General features: G+C 41.4%; 2 long non-coding RNA genes across 6 annotated transcripts in view; both read left to right on the forward strand.

Moving 5' to 3' along the window:
* Positions 1 to 24,468, forward strand: part of LOC125632045 (uncharacterized) — a 209,199-nt gene that overhangs the window by 123,038 nt on the left and 61,693 nt on the right. The window contains exon 5 of one of the 5 annotated variants that reach the window (XR_012667058.1): positions 7,969 to 8,164. The exons of the other annotated variants lie outside the window; for them this stretch is intronic. This is a non-coding gene — a long non-coding RNA (uncharacterized LOC125632045). Of the gene's footprint in view, positions 1 to 7,968; positions 8,165 to 24,468 lie in introns of those variants that run through there. 5 annotated transcript variants of the gene reach the window in all.
* On the forward strand, positions 11,324 to 13,289 carry LOC142070818 (uncharacterized). Its single transcript, XR_012666741.1, has 2 exons — positions 11,324 to 11,436; positions 12,207 to 13,289. It is a non-coding gene; the product is annotated as an uncharacterized LOC142070818 (long non-coding RNA).

Below are 24,468 nucleotides of genomic sequence, written 5' to 3' on the forward strand. Positions count from 1 at the left end.
AGCTCTGTTTCTTTTCCCTCTCTGTCCTCAAGTACAGCCTCCACTCTCTGCTATTTTCATTTGTCACTGGGGCTTTGCAATGAGGTCTGCAAATATTTCATCCTGAGTTTTCCATTTTCTCCTCCTCAGGTTACCCAGCTGCTCAGCCGTTGATAAAGGCCCTGTCCTTGAGGGTCTGGCTGTGGGAGTAGGAAAAAAAATATCAGCAGTAGCAAAAAGAGTCATTGTGCATATTCCAGAGAGGCTATGATAGCATTTTTAAAATATGGATGTCTGATTTTCTTTCCCTGAGATTCTTCGCAGTTTTGGGGGAACCTTAGAGATAGAAATGGTGAGTGCATGAGGAGGGCTACAGTGGCATTTTTGTCTGTGCAGTATATGCTGTTTGGCTTTGCCATTGTATCTTGGAGGACATGGAGAGAGAATTCTGTTTCCAGTTTTGATGTACAGTTTTGCTGTGCCTTGGAGCTGCTCTTATGGTGTCTGTCAGAGGACTAACTCCGTACATCCCCTTTAGGCTGGCAAAGGGCAGTGAGTTATTCACCAACATACCGCCCCTGCAGAAGTGGTGCAGGAGTGGAAGGGAGTTGTGAGTATATCAGGGGAATGACTGTGCAGCTATCCCCCATAACATCTGGACAAAAATTGAGCAAGTTCTAAGTCTTAGATCCTGCTTTCTCTCTCCTGGAGACATGGCAAAAATGCAGAGAAATATAGAGTGGGTTTGCAATGACTGAGAAACATATCACTGTCATTAGTCTTGCTCTAGGTAAGCCTGTGAAAAGCCATTCAGACATTTGCTGTCCCTAAGGTAAAGCTCTTTTCCTATGAGCATGCGTATTATAGCTCATCTACACCTCCGTGGGAAGCTGTAGTCTTTGTACCTTTACAGGCATGCAATGTCCATGTCTATTTCATGTAAGCTGAGAATACTAACCAAACTTCCTGTAACCACTGCCTCAATAAGCTGTTGAATTTCTCACAAATGAATGTTTTCTTTATCCAAATCAGCCACTGAGGGGGTGTCTAGTGGTGGTGTGAGACTGCACCAGCGCCATCCTATTGGACACTGTTTTAAGCTGGCAAGCAGTGCTGACGGGGGTGTGGAGTCTTCACTGAGCACGTCAGATAAAGGGAGGAGAAAGGAAAAAAGATAGATGGGTATGTGCCCTCCATGCGGTGGAACTCAAAACAGTCAATAGTTGGGGTTTTAGCATGAGACAGAGGCTGATTGCATGGCTGGGGCAGTCCCCATTTTGAAAACTTCTCCAGGCCTGCTAAATGGACGGCCTGGCTCGAGGGAGGGAGCTTGACACTCGGAAAGTCTGCTAGCTCACATCCACCTAAAATGGCTGCAACCTTGGGGCACCTTGAGCAGAAGCTCATGAAGCAGTGTAGCACAGTAATAGTACTAACAGTAATACATTGTAAAGATAGATACTTACATGCTGAAATTCCCTCTGGAGGATCTGCCTCCCGAGTCCCAGCCTGGGTTTCTGGCTGGGAACTGGGCTTGCCTGCTACATGGAAGGAATCTGGCTTACTTGCTACACAGCAGAAATCAGGCTCGCCTTCTACCTGGCCGATGTCATGGTACTGAGTCCCAAAGAGATGCTTGCTTTCCGTGGAGGGCTCTTCCCTTGTCTCCTCATGTACATGACTCTTGCTGGTCGTCTTTGGGGGATACGGACGGAGGTGAGAGAGTGAGCAGCAGTGCTGGATTGGACTATGCAAAATCCTGTCCAGCACCTAAAAGAATGATCAAGTGACATTTCCAGACCTTTTCTCAGCATCCCTAGTTTCAATTTAAGTTCTCCTGAGCTGTTTGCTTTTTATCCTGCACTGTTTAGTTTCTCAGCTGTGGCCGCTTGTGATTATCTGCTTAGCAGACTCCAGAGAAAGACTTTTATTTTGGTGGCTTGCCACAAGCACTTTGTGTACTGATGCGTCTCCTCAGATGGTGATGAGATCCAGTGCTCAGCATGGCTCCAAGCAGCTGTGCAAGGCATGCTGCAGGGCTTCCGGAGTAATATCGCACCAATGCCGATATTCTCAAATCCAGGAGCAAATGGGCAGATTCTGACCCTGCAGTGGTTTTCAAATAGGGAGGGGACAACTGGTCAGCTTGACACCAAAGCAGGCGAGAACTCACAGGTAAACAGACAGGTCAGTGATGGGTTTCAGAGTAACAGCCGTGTTAGTCTGTATTCGCAAAAAGAAAAGGAGTACTTGTGGCACCTTAGAGACTAACCAATTTATTTGAGCATGAGCTTTCGTGAGCTACAGCTCACTTCATCGGATGCATACCGTGGAAACTGCAGAAGACATTATATACACACAGAGACCATGAAACAATACCTCCTCCCGCCCCACTGTCCTGCTGGTAATAGCTTATCTAAAGTGATCATCAAGTTGGGCCATTTCCAGCACAAATCCAGGTTTTCTCACCCTCCCCACCCCCCCAAACTCATTCTCCTGCTGGTAATAGCCCATCCAAAGTGACCACTATCTTCACAATGTGTATGATAATCAAGGTGGGCCATTTCCTGCACAAATCCAGGTTCTCTCACTCCCTCACCCCCCTCCAAAAACCACACACACAAACTCACTCTCCTGCTGGTAATAGCTTATCCAAAGTGACCACTCTCCCTGCAATGTGCATGATAATCAAGGTGGGCCATTTCCAGCACAAATCCACAAAACAACCACCGGAGGACTGCAAAAGCAGTAGGCAGCAGCATTGTGTGCACCTGAAACAGACTGAACAACCTCAATTTGCAGCACATTTAGTTCACTTTGAATGAGGATTTCAGAGTTCACAATAAATGAAGAGTTAATGAATTGTGTCAGGTATACACCAGCATTTTAAAAGCAGATTAACTCAACATAATCCAGTTTAATCCCCACTCAGATGGAATGTGGGAGACTCAAGCCGCTGGTCTGCCTGATTCTACCTTTCTTGTTGGAGTTGTTCCACTTTGCATAAAAAATTAAATATTTATTGGGAGAGAGTGACTCCATAGCCCAGGCAATAGGGCACTCCCCTAGGATGTGGAAGTCACAGTTTAAGTCCCTGTGCTGAATCAGGTAGTATAGGGAGTTGAACCAGGATGTTTAGCATCCTAGATAAGTACCCTATCCACCAGCCTACTGGCTCTTCTGGGCGTGGGGGAAGGGAGAGGCCTCTCTCTGGTTTTAATCAGAAATTCCATTCTGGACCAAAGCAGCCTTCTTGGTGAAACTGGTACATTTCCATGAAAAGTTTCAGTTCTGACAAACTGGCATTTTCTGATGAAAAACTGTTTCTCAAAATATTTCCAACCAGCTCTATTTACTACTTTGCAGCCTCACTGTAGTTCACGGTAGTAAGCACTGCACATATTAAGATGTACAGTACTTGCAGAAGCAGGCCCTTGCTTTGTGTGACATCCCTCATGGTGCAACCTGAGCCACTGAACTGCTGAGTCACCTTTATTCTCCAGACCAGAGTGTCTCTTACGCTGCTCTGTTAGTGAAAACCAGCCTCTCCAGGCCCTGCTCACACAGCCATTAGCATGCCCAGCAAAGTTACACAAATGCTCCCTTTCAGCCACTCATGATACAGGGCAACACCAGCACATACCTCAGTCCCAGGCTTGTGCCCCAGAAATACGAGTTTTACACTGTTCAAGGCCTCCTAACCACCACCCCAAACATGTAAGCTTCTTAAAAGTCGGTCATTTCATCAAAGAGTAATGAACATGCAACAGCCTTTGTTGATCTGAGTAGAGATTCCCCAGACACTTCAACCAAAAGCACATGGGTTTAAATAAACAATGAAGCAAGTTTAATCACTAGAGAAAGATAAGTGATAAGGCATAAAGGTCAGAATTGGTTACAAAAAATAATAACACATTCTAATTCCGAAACTTTTACCAAGGTAAGTAAGATTTGAAAGCAAAAGTGGTCTCTTACCCAATATCTTTCAACACTTCATACTGATTGGAAAACATTCCAGCCAGGACTACCCCTAACAGTTCAAAGATGCTCCCTTTTGTCTTTTGAGCAATCTTGCTGCTATGCATAGAAGTGGGGGAGGAAAGGCAATGAGGAAGCCATTGTCCCTTATTTTATACGCTCCTTCTGCCTTTGAGGAATACTGTCCTTCCACACCGTCCCCTGCTGGAGTGCAGACAATAAGTCTGTGGTGTACGTGAGATTCGAAGTGTCTCTCAGGTGAACTGTAAATTTCTTGCACACACCTGCTGTGTACGTGACTTTTGAGGTGACATGCAAGGCTTGTTTACAGTCCTTTGTTATCTCTGAGGAGCTAGTCTATGGATGTTCCCCAGAATCACTACATGTTTCACTAACGAACATGTAGCAAAATCTAATAACTCCATAGACACAGCTGATACACACATTTTAACCAGACAATGTTCAGTAGACTATAACTTTTCAAATGAAACCTCACAAGGCATACTTTATACAACGTCTGACCATATAAGAGTGGTGAATATGGGGTTGCAGGGTATTACATGGGGTACAGTGTGTCACACTCTGGTAATACATACACAAAATAATGGCCTATGTGCTATAATTATCAAATCTACAATCAGTGTCTGTGATATTATTCCTGAAATAAATAAATAAAATCAAGCTCTAAAGTCAATAGATTGATCCGAGAGGCCTACATAGAGGTATGTACACTGACATGGGACTAATAGGTCTAACTAAGGCTCATGGGAGGCTTGGGGTTCTCCCCTCCTGTAGACCTCAAGATGTCCTTCCCTAAGCCCCATTCTCTCTCCTCTAGAAGCAGAGTTTCCTTCCTATAGGTTCTAGGAGGTGTGCTTGTATAATAGGCAGTGGGCCAGGCCTTGTGTGGGTGAAGCCAGAACCAAGGTACAAAATATCTGCCCTGCATGGTCCCTGCTGTGGGAGGATAATTCATAAAAATAATCCTATTCAAAATGGTAATAGCTTTTGAAGTGTAATTGTTATGTCATTTTGGTGCTGTGCATTAGCTGTCAGCCAGAAAAGTCAGTACATTGTCTTATTTTCTTCTTTCCGCAGTGTGCTTATTATCTTCTGCTTTTGGGCAGGGCTATGAAGTGGCAAGAAAGTTCAGGTTTTATGAACCCTGGTAAACATTATTTTAGAGTGTCCTAATTCAGGAATTCCTTGTTTTTATCGCTGCAAATTCTACCTCGGCCAGAGAACTAAGCTACAGCTTGTCAAGTCTGATGCGAGAGAGAGAGAGAGAGAGTGTAGAATTTAGAGCCAGGAATAAGAGCCACATTTGTTATTATAATAGAAATCTCAGTTGCAACCTTAATTATAGAGCATTGCCATCTGCTCCATAATATACCTTTTCCAGTACCTGTCTCCAAAGATGGACATATATGTTACAAATACGATCTTTTTAGAGAGCCTTTGGTCTAAATCCTTAGCTGATGTAAATGGCTGTAGCTCCATAGACGGCAATGGAGCTTCATTGATTCACACCATCTGAAGATTTAGTGCTGTGTATGCAGGTCTTTTTTTTTTTGTCTGTACTGTGTCCTGAAGAATATGGTCATGGCATCCCTCTGCCCCTGTCACCACTCCATAATCTCTCCATTTATTGTAACATGCCCATCATCATGGGATTCGAGAGCCGAGCACATTTAAAGAGATCAGACTCTATTGCATTCTCCTGAATTTTTCCATTTTCTTTGTGTAAACCCATGAGGTTTGATAGAAATGTATTTGTTGTATTATCTATCAAAACACAGTTATTGGGGGAAAGCTAATATAAAGAGGTAGGTCTTAATCTATCCTGTATCTTTCTATTTTTTTTTAGAAAATAATGTCCTTTTTGCTGGGTTATATCCGTTTTGTTTTAATTCTGTGCTTTGCATTACTTCACTCCACAGGTCATTCTTGTGTATATTACGTATCACTTTAATAAAGGAGGTGCATAGTTTTATAAAGGAGGTGCACAGTTCACTGCTTGGTCATTGTATTCTTGGGAATTTTCAGATATAATGATCAAATCTGAACATAATTTTCTTCTTTTTCTGTTCAAGGTACCGCAAATTATTATTTTATTATTATTTTATTTATAGGGAATTGCACTGGTTTGTTACAATGCCATATATTTAGGTCTTTTGTTTGAGACCTGGAATTCGTTATTTTCCTAAGAAAATATTATACAGTATTTGCAGCCACAGTGTTCTCAGCTTTAGTACTGAATGAAAAATACAATCGGGGAAAGGAGTGTTTCAATATATCAAACTCATTCCACTTATTATCAGAATATGGTGAGATGGGGAAGGACAATTTCACCCTGGAGAAATCACTGTAACCTATACCCTGAATAGAATTAAGCAATAAAGAATAAGTGGATGTATATGATATTTGATTTCTAGATAAATGGGTGAGTGTATTCATTTCTCCCATCTGTCTAGAAATGAAATGCTGTAACAAATGACTGGTGGTTTACTGCTATTCCAATACAGCTCTTCTGCATGATTCCTTATTCACATAAAATAAATGTCTTTATGGAATTTAAAACTTTTTTCAGCTTTAATGGGATCCCTATTTTGGGGGGTGGGGGTGGGTAAGGAAGCGGATTGTTCTTCACAAACGATTTAGGCTGGGGTTTTCAAAAGAGCCCAATGGACTTGGGCACCCAACCTGTATTGAAATCAGTGGCAGCTAGGGATTTAATGCCTGTAGGTTCCTTTGTAAATATGAGCTTCTTTCATTGTTGTGCTCACAGTGAGAATTATTATAACTCCATGACTATGTAGCCCTTACTCACAGAGTAAATCCTTTGGTAGAACTGCTTTCATAAAGGGAGTAAAGGCTGTAGAATAGAGCTCATAGTGATTATAGTTCATCTGTTCTAAGCTGCATGTCCAGGCCTATATAACTTGCAGTGTGGACTCCCCCTTAGTCAGCCAATGCATATGTTGAAAAGTCATGGCCATGAATTGAAACAGATCATTACATCATGCAGGGATTAGGGGAGTCTTAAAACTGTGTGTTTCAGCTATACCCCAGTTTAACAAAGTGTCTGATTTTATTGTGCCAGTCTAGCTTCACCATTAAACAGTTAAAGAAGGGTTTGGTTTCTGTTCTGCAAAGATCCCTTCTCCCATGAACTGCCTACACCTAAGGTGCTTGGGTATTCATTGTCTTATTTAAGTTTCCTTATTATTCACTTGTCAGGGATGTGCCTTTTCCTTAAATGACATAGTAAAAAGACTGAATTGACAGGAAGCCTTTTCCAAAGGTTAATTATTTTATGAGAAAAGAAATTACTCCTATATTGCCTGTTAACCTTTGTTTTTCAGTTTTAAATTTATTTCCTGCAGTTATGTGACTTTTCAGGAGTCACAAGAACTTTTCCCCCCACTTTCTAATTTACTTCTCTCTTAAAATATTGTTTTTCAAATCTGAATCTTATCTTGTTAATCTTGTTTGTTCTAGAGAGAATAGATTAAATTCTTTTAAAACTGCCCACTTTATTAAATTCCTGTTAGACCAATAAATTATAACAAAATCAGGCAAGTAGGAAATTTAATTGCTGGAAAGTGCACAACCCATTGCTACCACAGACTCTTTTCTAAATGTTACTGTTATGAAAGATAATTAAAATGAATTTTTTTCTTTTAATTAGCATTTCATTATGACTATTTTTTACTGCAAAACAATTTTTCTAATGATACATCTTACTATATTTTTATTTTAAAAATGGTGTTTATCTAAAATACATATCTGGGCTCCTTTACCACAGTGCCTCACAATCTTTAATGTATTAATTCTCACAACACCCTAGTAAGGTAGAGAAGTTCTATTATCCCCATTTCACAGATGGGAGAGAGAGGGTAAGTGACTTGCCAAAGGTGACACAGGATGTTTGTGGTATAACAGGGACTTGAGCCCAGGTGGCTTAAATGCTATGCTATCCTAACCACTGGACCATCCTTCCTCTTCCAGAAAATATTAGAGAGTCTTCTTGAACAGATCTACTTTTTGCAAATTTAAGGCTTCAGTCCTGGAATGAATTCAATGCAGACACAAGGGTCCACCCACACAAAGCCTCACAGTGACTCTGCTCATGCGCAGGGGTCTATTGGAAAACTGTTCATTGCAGGTTTGGACCTTACGTTTCTATCAACCTCATTGCTGGGGCACCACGTTGAAAGGTTTGTTGAGTACCTTTCACTTCTTGGTTATTGTGGGTTGTTGAGAGTATTAGTCGTGTCTATTGTAATGACCTGGGAAGATCCCCTCCAGATTCCTGACCAGGACTTGGAAGGCAGTCATTTTGACTCTTCCAAAAAATCTATCCCAGATTTTACCTGAAGCACAGTGCATGCTGGGAAAGACTAAGGATTTCATTTAGTATTCTGTAGATAACAATACAGGGCAGACATTATTAATAAAAGTGATAGTATGTACCTCAATACCGACTGGCAGTGCTTTGATTAGAGAGCCCAGTAACTGGAGACATTCACCTCTACACTGCCCTTACTAACTCGAATATTTAGCCTTCCAGATTCCACCTTCTCCAATGATATTAGACACAGGTTCTTTACAGTGCTGTTGCCAAGGACAATAAGTTAGTAGCTGACTTCTGGATGAATATATTATAAAGACAATGGATTAGATCAGCAGCTGGTGTGAACTGATGCAGCTCAATTGAAAGCCCAATATTTCAGGAGAAAACTGACAGAGTTCTATCTAGGCATTATGTCTTTTGCTATGAAAAAATTCCATTTTGTATTATTTTATTGATTTTTATTTTATTTTTCCTACTGCATATGAAAGTGAATGTTGTTGGTATCATTTCTGTATGCCTCACACAGCCTGAATAATAAAGACCACATTTTGTGTTCAGCTACTTGGCTGTTGTCAGCAATGATGCAAGAAGCAAAAAAAAAAAAAGCACTTGATTTTCATAAGCTGGTAAAACTCCGGAGAGCTAAGAAATGTAAAAAAACCCACTACCCTGCAAAATACACTGACCAAAAGAGAGACAAAAATTGAACCGAGCATGAATGCATTTCCCAGAGATCACTTAAACTATGTGCTATTATGAATTAAATACCATAATCATTAGCTTACTATTGCTAATGATTAAGCAATGATTGTTGTGGGTCTTAGCTTTATATTGCATGAAGCTGAAGGATGAGTGACTTTAATCACCCAGGAAATAATCTTTCTGAATTGCATTTTCTGAAAAATATTATTAAGGTGAAATTCACCCGGTCTTTTGGCAATAAAATATTCATATGTCTTGATCCTAGGGATGGAGGAGTGATGGGGTCCCAACTATTTATTAGGGTCTCACTCCCTGGGCCATGTCCTCACCTTTTCCCCTTCTCTCCCGTCACGTTGCAGCTGATTTACTCCTTGTATTGGAGGGATCAAGGATTGAGCAGACCTTGCTTACACAGATTGCTATTTGTAATCTGCCCTTGTGCAGCCTATGGATGCTATGGAGACCCACCGTGCAAGGACAAAGAAGCTAGCTCAAAGAGATCACATTCTTTTGGAGAAAGCTAATCGTTAGTGATTTTTGCAAGACATATTGCCTGATCAGCCTATTAGAACAGATGGACCTTAGTACCCCCCACTCACTCCGCAAGTTCAGATTTTGTGCTCCGAGAGAAAGGTTTTAATCTAACTGCCTGAGACAAAACAGTATCTTCTGAAGAATCAAATTCTCATACAACTACAGTAACAGCTGTCACAGAATGAGTCTGCAAATAGAATATTGTGTAGTCTAGTGCTTAATTAGCAATGTATGCCCCATTTGAATACTAGACACACTAAAACAGATTCCCACGTTGTGAAAGGGGCTTCAACCCAGCTTGTAATTTAGCACTTACAATTTGGCAGGCACTGTCATTTTGCCCAGGAAACTCCTTTACCCACGTGGCAAGATGGCCAATTTTAGTCTGGTGGGTACTGCACTTTTCTTGGCAGGGAGCTAAGATGCCATCCTTTGCCCCTGCTCTTGGGTGCTGAGGGCCCCGCTACTAGCCCAGGAAGGTGATAGAGGAGGGAAGCAGGGGAGGGGTCTGGGTTTGCTCCTTGCTCTGAGTCCCAGCCCCTCTCAACCCCTGTGGGTTTCTTACTCTCGTCCCCCTTAGGTGGGGTTACCCTCGGTCCTTAGATGCTGGGGGGAAGGGAGTCTCCCTTACTTCAGGTCTTCCAAATCTCTCAACACACACACACACACACACACACACACACACACACACACACACACACACACACACACACACACACACACACACACACACACACACACACACACACACACACACACACGTCCGTCCGTCCGTCCTCCTCTCTCTGCCTGGCGCAGGAGGTTTTACTAGGTTCCTAACAGGGCCTTAATTGACTGCAGGTGCTCCAATTAACCTGCAGCCACCTTCCCTAGTCTACAGGAAACCACGCCTTAATTAGCCCTGAGCTTATATAGTTCCCCTCTAGCACTCTCCTACTGCTCCCGGGTCCTCCTGTATCACACCCAGAATTTCTACATGCAAATTGCAACTATCAAATTTCTTGAGCCAATCCTCTTTGCATGCTCATATTCTATCTTCTGTGGGGGCAAATGAGGTTCCATGTAAAAATGCAGGTGCAAATAGAGTCAGTTATTTTAATTTGGCCCAGACAATTTTCTAACCCTCAAGTGATTGCATTATATTTAAAGATAATTTTATTGCATTATATTTAAAGACAATTTTAGACTGGTGTTGCAGACTTTGCCTCTTTTAATCTGATTTTCAGAGGGGCTGAGCACCCACAAATGACCACGAAAGTCAATGGGAGGGCTGTAGGTGCTCAGCACCTTTTGAAATCCCTATGAAATTCACTACATGAAAACTCTGTTTAGTGCCAAGCCACAGCAAATTTGTTATTTGTAATACTTCACAATGTAATCCAAGGCACAGAGCCTGTAAACCATTTTGTACAAAAGAATGTGTCCCCTATTTTTGTCTGCCTGTCTGACTCCTGAGGAAGAGCTCTGTAGAGCTTGAAAGCTTTCACCAACAAAGTTGGTCTAATAAAGGATATTACCTCCCCCACCCTGTCTACCTCATGACAATCAAAGCAGTTTCTCAGCTTCTGACTCTGCATGAATGGGTCACATAGGGATGATTACAATTAAATAGAAGCATTTTATGAATGGAGCCACAAGTCTCACAGACATGTACTTTCTTCCCCTTCTACCTTGCTTAATATTCAGGGCTGTCACCTCACATGCAGGCTATTGGAGAAATCTTCAGAAGCTTTATACAGTCCACAAATCTCACATTTTTTAGTTGCAGACTGCAACAACCGCCACCACCACAACAAAAAGGTCAGAGTTCCAGAAAGCAGAAAGGCTGTTGCACAAAATCTCAGCTGGAGGCTGACCACAGACTTTTTCTGAAAGATAAGAACAAGGTGATTGGTTTTTTCTCTGTTTTAACTAAGCCTAGTAAATTGAATGACCTGAAATGTATAATATTTGATGTCTCTCAGGTCTGTACTTACAGAATTTTATTACATTTGGTTTCCTTTGTTCTGAGATAACTTGGTAGAGCAGGGATCAGCAACCTTTGGCATGCAGCCTGTCAGGGAAATCCGCTGGTAGGCCAGGTCAATTTGTTTACCTGCAGAGTCCGCAGGTTTGGCTGATAGCAGCTCCCACTGGTCGCGGTTTGCCGCTCCCGGCCAATGGGGGCTGTGGGAAGCAATGTGGGCTGAGGGATGTGCTGGCTATAAAATCGCTCCATAGATGTTTGGACTCAGGCTGGAGCCTGAGATCTGGGAGCCTGCAAGGGGAGAGGGTCCCAATCCCTGGTCTCCAGCCCAAGCCTGAATGTCTACACAATTTTTAGCCCTGTGAGCCCGAGTCAGCTGACCTGAGCTAGCCATAGCTGTGCGGTGGGTCTTTTATTCCAGTGTAGACATGCTCCAAGAGAGCCTTATTTATCAGGAGGGCTATTCTCCCCAGAGCTGATGACTAGAGAATATCTAGCAGCTTCTGTGTATCCTCCTTCAGGAATTCTGCCTTGATGCCCAAGGTGGCAGCCATATCCCTCAGGTGGTCCTGATATGACTTAAAGTCCTCAGGCATCTAGAGAGAGGAAGATTCCACCACAGTAGAGTAGCTGGAGAGAATGAAGAGGCAGTTTGCTGCACCAGTGCCATATCTTGTTCTTGTACCACAGAAGCTGATCGGAATAACCCCAGCAGCCGAGAGGAAATGGGCTCAGTGGTTGCTTGCTGCTAAGGTGATTTTGGAGAAGGAGCCACTGTTGGGCCCGGTGATCTTGCTCTGGAGTATGTTGAAAAGTGGGACCTTAAGGAATGATGAGTGTTCCAAGGAGGCCAGTGGGCATATGGGTAAGGCATTGGTGACCATTAGATACCAGAATGAGAACCCCCTATCCCAACTATGTTACAGATGCTGTTCTCAGTATTGATGGTGATCTGAGGGCAATTTCCAGCACCTTTTAGGAGATAATGAGGGCGAGGACAAGCCTGACCTAAATTTTGAGGAGTCATGGAGATTCTCTTATGACATTCATTGGGGGAGCCGGCCTCAATGGGGAAAACAAATGGTCAGTCTCGTCTGAAGCCCAGTATGGGAGCAGCATCAGTGCCGAAGAGGAATGTGGGATTGGCACCGGAAGTACCTAATAAGGCGCACTGTCACCCAGTACCAGGAGGGGTGTCAGCACCAAGACTAAGGGTAGTATCGAACTCAAAGAACATCTCTGCTACATAGACAATGACTGTGCCTGTCATAAATATAGAGAGAAGGATAGCATAAAATCCCTCCTTGGCAGCTGTACTAAATCGCTTTACCTGTAAGGGGTTATGAAGCTCAAATAACCTAGTTTGCACCTGACCAGCAGGACCAATGAGGAAAGAAGATACTTTCAAATCTGAGGAGGGGAGGATTTGTTTGTGGCTCTCTTTGTTTGTTCTCTCTCTGAACACAGAGAGAGAGACCAGGCAAGTACAACATCTCTTGTTATGAAAACATAACCTGAAATGATCCATCTAAAATTATATACATTGTAAGTAAGGCAAGGAAATGCGTTAGGTTATCTTTTGTTTTGGCTTGTGAAATTTCCCTATGCTAAGAGAGAGTTTTATTCCTGTTTTTGTAACTGTGAAGCTGAGTCCAGGGGGAAGTCCTCTGTGTTTTAAATCTTTTTATTACCCTGTAAAGTTACCTTCTGTCCTGATTTTGCAGGTGTGATTCTTTTACTTTTTTCTTTATAATAAAGTTCTTCTTTTAAGAACCTGATTAATTTTAGTGTCCTAAAGATAAAGGATCTGGTCTGCGCTTACATTAAAGGCAATTGGCTGGTATATTATTCTCAAGCCTCCCCAGGAAAGGGGGTGAAGGGGCTTGGGGAAATATTTTGGGGGGATAAGGATGCCAAGTGACCCTGCCCTGAATTTTTGTGTAAATCACTTGATGGTGGCAGCAATACCGTCCAAGGACAAGGAAAGAAATTTGTGCCTTGGGGAAGTTTTCAACCTAAGCTGGTAGAATATAAGCTTAGGGGGACTTTTATGCGGATCCCCACATCTGTACCCCAGAGTTCGGGGGGGGGGACCCTGACAGTGCCAAAGGATGCACTAGTGTCAAGGGGGCCTTCAGTGCCGGGACCTGCACTGGCCTTAGCTTCACAGTCTGAGGCCTAGGCAATGTGAGTAGTGGTGCCAGAGAACTCCAAAACCAGTGGAGAGTCTGGAACTGAGAGGCAAAACTTGTCTGATGCCACCTAGTGTGGAGTCAGTTAGTGCCAATGTCATCTGTACAAGACTGAATGGATGCCTCATGGCTGGAACCGGAGTCAATAGTGTGGGCTCTCACTGATCTTGGCTCAGTATCAGAAGCGATTGGACAGACCTGCTCCATCCCTTGGTCCCAGTCAGCGCTCCTCTTTGAAGATGAGGAAGAGTGTCCCTGAGCCTGGGAATGGTCACGATTCATTTTGTGGGACCTCTTCCTCACTGTATCAGAGAAGATGTAGCACCAGTCTTTAATGTGTCCTTCACTGAGACACAACAAGCACTTCCTCTGCCGATCATGGTTGGGAATGCCCCCTCCAAGATGGACAATGCTTGAACTCTGGTGAGGGCATCACACAGGGCAGCCAACTCCTCTAACTAATATTATATTAATACTAAGCCTACTTCAGCTATTACTACAACTCTATAGAAGAAAAATTGCTCAGAAAACGGAGACCAAAAGGGTGAGGTGAAAACACCACTTGGATCTTTGACTGTAGCCATGGGTGATGAGAAGGAACTGAAAGGATTGGGGCAGCACCACCCCTATATGGCCAGAGGAGGGGTTAGGGCTTCAGGGCATGAGTGTTGCCACTACAGGTACCCCTAGACAAAGTTCGCTGGCTCAGGTGTGCTGGGCAGATGCACATCTAAGTAGAATACATGTCTGCATCTACTTGAAGAAGAACTCATGGTTTAAAAAAATCATGATTTTCCACTGCTTTCTACCTTACATAGCTATTTATAACTGGGCCAAGTAACTGTAAAAGGCCACTAGATCAGGCTGGTGTCATTTTGCATCCACTTTCTACAGGTGTGGAGAACTACCCAATGTAAAATTTAGTGGAGAATCAGGCCCTAAATAGCCCGGGATAGCATTTTATCTCCATTCCTGTGAGTTATAAGGTATTTCATGTCATCCCCCCACATGGAAGTAACAGATTACATGATGTGTTATGTAATGGAAAGCACTTCAGAATAAGCTAATGAAAGGGGAACTTTTTTTGCGTGCTAATAAACTTCAGACTCTGCTTGTTTTTAGCAAAAAATTCAGGCTTTGAACTGCTGAGATCCACATAAATTCAGGTTATCCATATAGCTGTGTGGAAAATCTCTAAGATGAGTTCTTTATTAATAGCAGGAATGAGTCAGTCAGCTAGCTTAATGATCTGACCCATAATCTGAATTCATTGAAAGTTTTCTGTAAGCACCTTTGGGAGCAGAGATCAAGCATGACCTTGACTTATGGTAGCTTGAATTAAATCATCCTGCAATATTTCTGGTGCTAGCTTTGTTGTCGAAAAACAACTCGAACTACCACATAGCACAAATGTAATTCTGTAGTATGCTTTTGCTTCCTTTCAACTTGCATAATCTTTCATTTCTTTTGAAGTGTGCTTTTATTGTTGTTTTGTTTACCTGTAATGGAACACTTAGATGACCATCTTAAATATGCAAAAGATCACAAAGGCAGATTTGAAAGAATCATGCGTGGTGTTTTGTATACTGGCTTGCCTATTTGTTCTTTATTATGCTATTGATCTCAGGCAGCAATGGAAAATATGGAGCTTTGTCAATCCCCTACCACAGAGCTGAAATATTGAGAAAACACTTTACCTTGATTCCTTCACCACACTGCATCAGTTTTGTTTTATTCTCTGTCCCTATCTATTGTGGACATTTTTGTGTGTGATACCTTGCTTTCTGGGGCTATTTTGTTTAAATTCAACAGTTATACATATTTAAAAAAATCTCTTTGATTTAAATTCTTTTGTTCTTGACATTTCTTGCTTGCTTACTTTCTGCTCAGAATTTACATTTCAGTATAGCATGGCCTTTCTTGCTGTCAGTGTGATATCATTTAGCATTTGGAGTGAAGAAGTGGGGTGGGGGGGGGGAAACAAGAGTAAAGCAAAACACACCCTTAATGAATTAGGGGGAGATCAGTCCCTCAAGACACCAGGGCAGGGAATTAGGAAGGAGGCATCTCATCTTTTGTTATATGGTGCTCCTGTTTGGTTTTTTTGTGTTTAGCTACTTGTTTGCTATCTTGCTCAATCTGATGGGAGATCTCTGATTCTCTGAGTTGTTCATTTCTAAAGCAGGTGCATTATAGAAGGTTATATTTTGCATCGCATCAGAAGCCAACATAAACTAAGGAGTCACAGTTTAAAGGGACTTAAGTCAGGGAAAAAATATGCTGTATTGAAAGACTGTTTAAAGTGATCAGGAGAGCTGCCTATCCACGGAAAGCAGGTGATTTCAATTAGCTTTTATTCCTTTCAGTCTGCAAACACTGCACACATTGCCACTGATACTTTTAGCTGGCACTACACTGCATACAGTGCTTTCATGTTATTGGAGTATGTCACATTTTTGTAACTAACTAGCCAACCAGCTAACTAGCTAGCTAATTTACAGACATCTAGGAACACTGGGGCTGAGCCTCTGTTTAAATCAGTTTAGCTCCACTGAAGGGATCTATTTTTTGTTTCTGTTCAGGAATACTGTGGCATACCTGATGTCTAGTTCTTATTACAATTAGGTCCTCACTTTGTGGAACTATGTTACATTACCTACGCTTGTATGCATGCGCATGCCCACACACACAAACGTGAGTGCTACGGTATAGGTGTGTGTAATGTATCCGTGTAAATGTATACACACACATTATAGATACAGCTGTTTGAAACAGATATGTGAATCAGCTCTATTTAAAAAAAGGGAAATTGTAGTTAATGGCATATCTGCTGAAAGCAGGTAACTTTAATTATCTTGGATAGTTAGAAGCAATGAATAATTTATTACCCAAAGAACTCCTGCTTTTTTCCTCCCTTCTTCTTCAAGCTTCCTATCCTGGTGAGCCTCTGATATTCAGATCATGGTCCCCAATGCTTCTTTGTCTGAACTGTTACTCTGGAGGCACTGGTGGAAAACTATATGTTTCCCTTTAGCTAGTCAGCACAGATTGAGTTGTTTTGACAGCCCCGTATGAGACTCTAGTAGTCCAGCTAAAGAACTGAATAATATAGCATACAAAGGGGAAAGTTGAATAGTTCTTTGGACAGTGGAAGTAATACAGTATTGTACAATACATTGCAGTACAGACAGAAGAATTTAATACATTAATAATACATTAATAATAATAATTATTAATAATAATGAATAACATTGGCATATACCTACACCTCTGTCCCTTTCTAGTATCTCTGAGTGTACCCCCTTGGGTGCTGGGCTCTTACCCATACCTATCTTAATCTCGTGCTGTAATCTCGTGGTTCCTCCTACTCTTAAACTGGGACCTGCCCCATGTATATACAGGAGACAATCTCTCTTGTGTTCTCAGTGCTTTTTCTGCTGGCACCCAGGTAGTGCGAAGGAAGAAGCCACCTGACTGAAATACAGAAGGGACAAAGGCCAGATCCTGGGTGGGAGAGGGAGGCGATAGAGGGAATCAATTGGGGCAAGGAGCCAGGATAGGGGGTGAGAGGAGAAGAGTGGAACTGGAAGCTAGTGAAGGGGGCTAAGGGAAACATGGAGCTGCAGGTGGTGAAGACTGGGACAGGAAACTGAGGTGGCTGGGGGGAGGGGAGGCTGTGAGCCAGTGGGTAAGGCCCTCACTATGAGGATGGAAAAGAGATTAGACAAGGAGCTTGGGGAGAGGGGGACTAGAACTGACTGGAAGGGAAGACTGAGATTTGATCATGCCTAGGGATGTGGAGACTGGGACTGGCTGGGCAATAAGACTAGGAGGGGTCCTGTGGAAAAATACTATGTGATCATGTACTTAAAGTCTATATCATAAGGTATGCATTCAAAGGGGCCAAATTAGGTTGCACGTGCAACCTTAATTCTTGCATTTCCTGACTTCTGAGGGCTTGACTTTGTAACCTTAATGTTCTTGTTTATGTGTAATGTATAATAGTTTTAAACTTTTTTATTTAACAGTAACACTGTGTTTTTACAATGTATTACATAATATTATATACATTCGTGTACATAAAACTTTTATTTTTGTATTAGTTTAGGAGGGGAAACAAGAGGTAATTAGTGAGCAGAAGGAGCAGATAAGGAGCTACATTAGTGTGCTTAAAAATGGAGCAAGGGACCCCTGGAGACTCTGACATACCTGATGCACTTATGTCTTAAGCTTACAATTGAGGATGAAGTTAAGGGTCCAACTGAACAAAAGACTAAAGCCCATGCCTAATTTTAAGCACGTTTAAATACCTGACCAAATCAAAGCTTATGTTTGTGCATGGGAATGTTGGGGTGAAGTGACGCTCGGAGGTTCAACCCAGATCAGCAAGGAGTTCTATCACCACCAGCCCCACAGCTATGGGTGCCTTAAATGCTATGCTGCAGTAGACCATAGCTCTGACACCAACAGCCAGCCTATAAGCATGCAGGTCACACTCTGGCTTCCAATGCCCAGTTACTTTTTTCAGGGTGACTCCCCAAAATCCACCAAACTGTCTGCCCTACAGTGTCCAGCCCTCTCATTGAACACCTACAGAAGTTATTAAGTTCTCTGCTCTCTTAAAGAGACAGTACTCAGTAGCTGATTACCTTAACTGGAGCTAACAAATGGTTTTTCATCAAAGCACCGAATTGGCTTATAGTAAAAGTAAAACAAGTTTATTCAACAAAAGATCATAGTTTGAAGTGATACCAAATGTAAGGAATAAAAATAGAAAGAGTTACAAGCAAACAAAATAAAAATATGCTTCTAAGACTAAAACTTAATTTCAACAAGTTACAATCTTTGCCTAAGTATGTTTCTCACTTATACTCCATTTCCAGAGACTTTGACCCATGTTGGTTGAAGGATTCAACAGTCTGTGATGTCAAGAATTCTGGCCCCTTTAGTTCCTCAGTTGAGGGATGCAAAAATGGCTTCTTCTCTCTTCTTATATCTTCCCAAAGTTCATTGACCCTGCTTTAAGAGGCAGGAAGGCTTCCTGGGGATGTGGTCCCCATCCCCTCTTGAGTCACCTTTCTCCGCTTGGTCTCCTGATAGCTTTGTTTACTTTGCACGTAAATGTGCTTTTCTTTGTCACACCTTGCTTAATTTACATAGAAGACACATTCAAGCAGGTGGACCTCCATTCCTTTGTCTGAAACAGTTGTGGCTTAGAGACTGCTTGACAAATACATTTTAAGAACATATTTGCAGGGTGTATCTATAAAATCCTTTGTGGGTATACCATACATACATCGTGCAAGGATATTAACAATCAGTTAGTTTTCCAGTGATGTATTACATGAGTTTTTGGGGTATATATCATAACAGTGGGGTACTCTTAGGGGCACAAGTGGTGGTTCTGGAGACCTGGAGGGCAGGCAAAGGAAGGTAGCATGCTGGGGACAATGTTCTTGAGGCCAGAAAAGAACTGGCCATCAGGCATGACTGATGAACATGAATCAAGAGTTGGAGAGTAACCAACTAAGTGGTGGATTAGATTGAGGGGAATATGAGATGATGAGAAGGAATTGGCCCAGGAGAGAGAATGCGTGATAGGTCTTAGACTAAAGAGTAAAGATAGGACAATTGGGTGGGCTGTTTTCAAGCTAAGAAGAATGTGGGAAAGAGCCAGCCAAGAAGACAGAGTATCTGGAGGTTAGGCAAGGAAGCAGAAGGCAATTTGCCATATGTTCTATTTTCAATTCCTGCTTTTCCTGCTAAGTATATTCTGTCCCTTGTTAAATATATTATTGCTTGTGCTGTCAAATGCACATTGTACAACAAACTCTTTCTACAAGGTGGCAGAGTTAACATTGCTGGAGGAATATAAAGTACTGAATTGTTTCACTTTTGCATGGTTAAATTCAGTTCAATGTTGCATTATTGTTAACTCGTGCAGGGCTTGTGCAGGTGTCTGTATACAAAGACACACAGAGAAGTATGTATATGTATACACACATGACAGTGACAGCGACTTTGCTTAACTTACACTTCTTAATCTGAATTTTGCTCCAGTCTGGCCACCAAATTATTTTGAATGTAGTGGTAGAGAAAAAGTCTCTTGAGGTAGCGAAACAGCAGGTGGCCTGTTTAGTTGTTGCTGTGGCACCTTCTGAATAACTCAATTGATCTCCATATGCTTCCATTCGCTCTTGCTCAGAGCGACACTACCTTAAACACTCAACACGCCAGCATTGATAGCAAAGGTTTTATTCACAAAGAAATGACATACTGGAAGGAAAACATGTTTCACTGCCAGTTTTCAGTACCAAAAGCCGATGGAGTGCTCAGGTATTAGAGCAACAATAATAATGCTGTGGCTTCTCTGAAATGATTAATAGAAAAAGACCTACAAGAGCATTGAAGAGGAGTCTGATGGCAAAATCACACAGAAAAAACACATCCTTTTTTTTTTTAAATTATTGTTTTATGGGATAGGGTTTTTGTGGAGCCTTTAAGGAAAACTTTTTGGGGGCATGAAGACATGGAAACTTTGTGTTTGTGGACTAGTTTCTTTTACAAAGGGTTGCTGGTTTGCTACTGTTATTTTTGACTTTGCGGTGTCATAGATTTCATTATGCAAGAATACCTAGAGCAAGAGAGATACTTTTTAAAAGTATTTTATAAGTGGAAATCAATGCATTTTCTTCAAATGTACATTAATAAATCGGTGCCTATCTGACAAATGGTGTTTGCACCCAGAAATCAGTTAGACAGACACTTCGAGGGGCTAATCCTTAAACCCACTCAGATTAATTGTGTGAGTAAGGTTTACTCCTTATTAAGGAGTATAGGACCAGATTCTAATTTTACCTGCACCCATAATGGATTTCATGCAGAAATTTTAGAGAATGTTTTTTGAAATTTTAGTTCTTAAACATAATGGGCCAGATTCTCAGCGGATGTAAACTGCAATAGTTCCTTTGATCCAGAGTGTAACTAAACCCAGAAATGTCTGCAAGTCTAAATATGAGGCAAACAGCAATTGATCAAGAAGAGCTTGACTCAAGAGGCATATTTAACTCCTTTCTTTGTAATATTTTTATATTTGAGCTCTTTATCAATCTTTTTGTTGATAACTATGTGCCAGAACCCGACAAAACACCATCTGACTTCAATTGGGCACAGTCAGGTCTAATATTAGTGGCATCTTCTTTGCACATTTCTTTGGTTGTTCCATCTAGGTTACTATATGTGGATACATTTTTTCTTACGGTACACTGTGCTCTCCAGAAACCCTTCCCATGCAGCCTTCCCTGGTGAATTCATCCAAATGATTTACTGTAGTCTCGGTAAGATTTCCTGTTGCTTAAATTAATTGAGGATATATTTAGAACATTGAATTAACTTTGAAAATGTGGTTTAGGATGAGAATCAATCATGACTAGTTCATTTTAATTATCCTTTAATCTCTTTTAAACAATCTGTTTATTATTATTTTATTTATCTGGCCACTAATTGGTTGAACAATGCACTAATGCAAGAACGGCCTGTTACTGCTACATAGTGCTTCTCAGCTTGGTTTGTTGATGGCTATGAAAGATGACAGATTTTTAGAAGGAGTGTAATACATATTTTAATGAGATTTATATATTTTAACGTTAGTACAGACTTTGTTGTGTTTTCTGTATTTATGATAAAAAGAAAAGGAGGACTTGTGGCACCTTAGCGACGAACAAATTTATTTGAGCATAAGCTTTCGAGAGCTGAATGCATCCAATGAAGTGAGCTGTAGCTTATGAAAGCTTATGCTCAAATACATTTGTTAGTCTCTAAGGTGCCACAAGTACTCCTGTTCTTTTTGTGGATACAGACTAACATGGCTGCTACTCTGAAACCTGTATTTATGATGTGATTTTTGTTACATCCAAAATAGTGATACTGGGCTGCAACTCGGCTACGATTAAAAATATATATATCTTTTTCCAGAAGAATATGTTCTCTAGCACCGTGAGATGCTAACAGAACAGGATATAAATTATATCATGGTGTTACAGGGAGAGTGCTCAAGATACATTTTCTTTTATAGTAGGAAAAGGTGAATAATTTCCAGTGACAAACTTTTAGTATCCCCTCCTCAAACAAATCTTATCAAAATGAACAAAGTAGTGGATTCATTAATAATAATACTAATAAATAATAATAATAATTAGTTCAGACCATTTTGTGGTTGGCTCTTGGATTCACGAAAGACTAGGAGCATGACTGAATAACTCTATATCATGCTATGGTTGGCTCTGATGCATGGTAAATATATGCGTGAGCATGAGTAGTTGCCAGCATGGGTGTTTGAGTCCCAGTGGTGAAACACTGAAAGGAGAGCAAGTTGTGTCACAGCCCCCTCCCCCTTCTTCAATTGTGGCTGTCACAATCGGGAGCACCTAAGTCTTCTCCAAGGCTTCTTAGTAGCCTGCCATGCAGAGGCTGTTTAAGTGGAGATATGCTGTATCAGTATGGTTGCTCTGATTGCACTGCTTCCTGGACAGACATGGCAATTCACTTCACATCTACATTAGCTACATTGAGATTGGTTTATATGTTGCATTTACATATAATTTGGTTGCCTCAATGCAGGGAGTTTGCATGTTTATGATTTTTCTTATGTAGTTCCTTTGTAGCCCTTGTATACAGGTTACTTTGCATGTACTATAGGGTACTGGTGGGACACAGGATGCCTTATCTGCTGGCATCCCATAACAAACAACAACCAGCAATAATAGCTATTATACCCTCAGTCTCAGATTTTCTTCCCTCACTCTAGCTGCCTATAATTCCAGTTTAACGTCTCATGTCTCTTTGACTGACACATGCCAAACCAGGCCCTTGTCCCTTCAGGAAATGGAACCAGAGAATATAAGTCATTGCCTTCTTTTAACTCAACTCATCTTTTATGCATCTCTGTATATGTACATAGATAACCAACCTGCGCATAATTATCTACAGGTAGGTTGGCAATCAGCTTCCATTCTAAAATACTTTTTATCCCCACCTATAATTTTGGCTTGGAAAATTGCACCCTAATTTATGAAAGCACTGAACTTAAGTCCAAATCTATGGAGGAAAGCATTCAGGCATGTGCTTAAATGTAAGTATCATTAGGTCGGTGGGACATAAGCACGTGCTTCAAGTTAAGCACTCCTCTGAGCAGGGATGCTTTGCTGAATTGGGCTTTAACTCGCCTTGAGAATCGCCACATTTCCTCTGATAGGAAGGATGACTATTTCTATAAAGTATGAAGACATTTTAACAAACAGTTTCTGAGTTATAGATAATTTAAAAGTATGCTGAAGTCAAATTTGGATTTTTGTCCAACTTTTCTTTGGGTTCCCTCAGCTCAAAAATGACTTGTTAGGACTCAGACTTTCTAATGAATATCCAGGGTTCTTATAATTTTGGAAGAGATATTAAACCTCATGCTCCAGGGCTTAGCCAATCACTAACTATTAAATATCACAATAATGTAGAAGCAGATTATCCCATATCTGCCTATGATGGGGTTCTAATACCTTCGTCTGAAAAATCTGTGCTGGCCTCTGTCAGAGACAGGATACTGGACTAGATGGATCTTGGGTCAGGTCCAGTATTGCAATTCTTACATTTTTAAAATAGAAGTATTGTGTATGTTTGAAGAAAATAGGTAGTAATGATGATAACATAATTTTGTTGTGATAGTTTTGGGACTCGATCCTGCTCCTATTGATTGAAGTGGGGTTTATGGGCCCCATAGTGCTCACAGTGATGTCGGTGGGAGGGCTTTTCTTTTACCCTTGAATTCAGTGAGAACAGGTACAGGCCCTATTGGTGTGGACATAGTGGTGTTTGGGGTTTAGAAAAAAATATGATTTTTTTATATATAGTTCACAGCTCAGAGATAGTCCTTTAGCTCAAATGGAAAAGGCCTATGTTTCTGGAGCCAGAAGATCAAGCCTCCCGTCCCACATCTGTAAGTATCGGTTGTTGCATTTTGGAGAGGTTGCAGTCTCTGCCTAAATTAGGAGGCAACCAACTTCCAATGAAAATGCTGATTTTGATGAACCAAGTAACTGGGGGAAAAATCCTTATACTTTCAAATTTCCCAGCTTAAGTTTCATTGTCTACCAGGACATGGGAGTTAAAAAAAAACATGGTGATGGAACATACTTAATTGTCAAACTCCTAAATGGTTAATTTTCCAAAGAGAAAGGAAATTCCAAGAACTAGTAAAAAATAATAATCTTCTGTGGCCAGGAAGATGCTGCTTTGGCCAATGGAGGGAAATGCACAAGTTTATTTTCCAGACAGAATGATTTAATATTTTCAATAATTTGCTCACATCACATAGCAAGTCCATGGCAAGCTTCTGAGAAACTATTTTTCACGACTCTGTACTGTGCTTGTTGGAAGAATTGGGTGGTGGGGAAGAGAAGGCAAAGATAGCTTTAAGCCATCTCTGTGTTTTCCCATATTCTGCAGCTGTCCTAGGCCTTTTTGGTTTCAAGCATAAGTTACAACATCTTCATGGCTGCTCTAACATATGTTCTATTTGAAGCAGCCAAGAATGGAATGCAATGCACTCCTGCCACACACCCTTCTGTCCCCAGCATTCCCCCTACAATGGGGACTGCAAATGGAGGCAGTGTAGGGCTGCTGTGACAGCTCTGCACCTCAGAGGATATTCACTAAGGAACACTTTTATCCCCTTCATACCACTGGAGGGACCACAAAAGAACAAATAT

The sequence above is a fragment of the Caretta caretta genome, chromosome 2, assembly GCF_965140235.1.
Source record: "Caretta caretta isolate rCarCar2 chromosome 2, rCarCar1.hap1, whole genome shotgun sequence".
Classification (NCBI taxonomy): domain Eukaryota; kingdom Metazoa; phylum Chordata; order Testudines; family Cheloniidae; genus Caretta; species Caretta caretta.